A 2,924-nucleotide genomic window follows, 5' to 3' on the forward strand; every position below is an offset into this window, starting at 1 on the left:
AGAAAAGAAAAGAAAAGAAAAGAAAAGAAAAGAAAAGAAAAGAAAAGAAAAGAAAAGAAAAGAAAAGAAAAGAAAGGAAAAGAAAAGAAAAGAAAAGAAAAGAAAAGAAAAGAAAAGAAAAGAAGACAGGAGGGAGAGAAAGGTGTCCAGAGGACATTATCAGAGGATCCCGTTACCCAATATCATCCTCTGGACCAGCTTGCCCCTTGACGTTCTCTAGGCATTGGTAGCCCTTTTTCTCTATCCAGGCCATGACCCACCTAGCTATCCTCGGCTTGACACCTCTTTCCCCAATGACTAGTCTTACACAGCCTCTTCTCCCTTCCTCCTGGGATCTCTTTGCCCCCATCCCTCATTTGGCTGCTGTTTGGAAGAATGACCTAGTCCAGTCAATTTCTATAGATCTGATTCCTTCTTCCCTGCTGAGCAACCTCCCACAACAGGGGGCTGGGGGTGCCGAAGTGGTAGGGCATGCAGCAGTGACAGAGGCTAACTCGCTGACTCAAGTCAAAGAACAGACTTGGGAGCCTGGAGGCCCAATACTGTACTAGTGGGAGGGAGGGCAGTTTTGAAGCAGGATAGCAAAGGCACTTAGAAGTTGTAAGGGTTATAGCTACTCCATTCCTTCCATGGCCAGGGTGCAGCAGGTAGAAGCATGAAGTTGAAGGTTCAGGCATGAAGCTGATGGCCTGGTCACCCATTCCTGCTGGAACTCAGCCTTGACTACAAGCAGTCTGAGAGATAACCAGAATGAAGGCTCCTGCTTTGCAGTGATTATCAGGATCAGATTCTGAGGGAAAGGGCACTAGGGAGATAGGATACACAGAGGCTGTGCTCAGGGAGAGAAATAGGAAGAGGGGTGAAGGTTGTCTCCTCAGACCTTACTCTAACTAGGAATTTTACAAAACTCTCTGAGCCTCAGTCTTCCTGTCTAGACAGTGGATCATCAGATAGGAGCATTAAAGGAGCCAGAAAAAGTCTGCACAGCAAGGTTCAAAGAATTAGCAGCCCCAAAGAGAGAGAGAAATGGGGAGAGGCCAGCACCTGGCACTTCAAGTAGCATAAAGAGAAAGGAAGTTCAAATTCACATACCACAGCATGGATGAGCCTTGACAATATTATGTTGGCCAAAATAAGTCATCACAAAGGGACAAATACTATATCATTTCATTCATACAGAATGTTGTTGCTGTTGTTAAGTTCTGTCGAGTCATAGATGACTCATAGCGAAGCTATGAATGAAAGACCTGAACACTTGTATAACTTTCATCATTTCTCCACGTTCATAGAGTTTCTGGAGGCAAGCTATTTCAGAAGTGGATGCCACTCCTGCCTCCAAGCTTGTTTTAACCAGGAAGCTCCACCAAACACTGTCCACCCTGCATAATCATTATCACATTTGACATATCAGTGTCACAGTGTTCAGTATCACAGCAACCATGAGTTACCTCTGTACAGCAAATGGACAGACCAGCGCTATACCACTAGATGGATGTTTGACCAAAAACAATTAAAACCAGGCCTGATGGCCACAGATTAAAATCACCCAACGTTGGTTTGGTAGCATAACTTTCAATCCACTAGGCCAACAGAGCTCCCTCTATGTTGTTGTTGTTATTCATATAGAACAAGTAGTTAAATATTGTCATTAGTGGTGACAACTCACAGGTCCATGCTGACTCATGGCAAACTCAATATATACAGAATATGACTCGGTGACCCTATGACCAAGTTTGAGACCTTGTCCTATTCTGCACCATTCTCATAATCTCTGTCTTGCTCAGGTTTATTGTTGTAGACACTGTGTCAACCCATCTTGTTGAGAGTCTTCTTCTCTCCCACTAACCATCTTTCCAAGCACGATGTTTTTCCAAGAACTGGCCCTTCCTGACAACATGCCCAAAGTATGTAAGACAAAGTTTCCCCATCTCTGCTTGCCTCTAAGGAGAAGCTTGGTTGGAATTCCTCCAAGACAGACTTAAGTGTTCTTTTGACAGGCCATAGGATATTCAACACACTTAGCAAGCACTACAACTTAGACTCACCAATTCTTCTTCTAGTCTTCCTTATTTATTATTCAATGTTCATATACAATGGTTTCATGACCATTCAAAAGATACTGATGTCGTTTTAGTATGTCGCTGTTATTAGGTATCATTGAATCAACTCATAACAACCCTGTGCATGACAGAGCTCGCCCTGTCCTGCCCTATCCTCATGATCTCAGCCACACTCCAGCCCACTGTCACAGGCATCACCTCAACTTCTCTCATTGAGAGTTGGACTATATTTCTCTGACCCTCTATCTTTCCCAGGATGATGTCTTTTTTCCAAGGACTAGCCCCTCTTAACAACAAGCCTAAAGTGTATGAGATGAAGTTTCCCCATTCTTGCCTCTAAGCAGCACGGTGGTTGTACTTCCTCAAAGATAGATCTGTTTGTTCTTTGGCCAGTCTGTGGTATATTCAGTGCTCGTCACCAACACCACAGTTCAAAGCAATCAATTCTGTTTTGCTCTTCCTTATTCATTGTTCAAATTTAAAATGCCTATCAAGCTATTGGAAACACCATCTTAGTGCTCTTTAGTACTTTAGAAAGGTCCTTGACAGAACTTTCCCAAAGTGCCAAATAGATGTTGGCTGTGGTGTGTGCAGTCAAGTTGAAGCTGACCCTCCAGTGGGTTTTTGGAGGCATTAATAGCATGGGAGGAGATTGTCCACCTTTCTCCCACAGAGCAGCTGATGGGTCCGAATCACGTGCCAAATAGATACAGATATAGCTGAATAGATATAGAAGTATAGGTATCTATATAGAGATATAGAGAGGCAATTACATCTATGCAGATAGCTATTTATGTCCATTCTATTACTAATATTGATACAGAGAGATTGTCCATCCTTCTCCCACTGGCCAGCTTGTGGATT

The sequence above is a fragment of the Elephantulus edwardii genome, unplaced genomic scaffold (genome assembly GCF_000299155.1).
Source record: "Elephantulus edwardii isolate Elephantulus edwardi_28Jun2011 unplaced genomic scaffold, EleEdw1.0 scaffold00226, whole genome shotgun sequence".
NCBI lineage: Eukaryota > Metazoa > Chordata > Mammalia > Macroscelidea > Macroscelididae > Elephantulus > Elephantulus edwardii.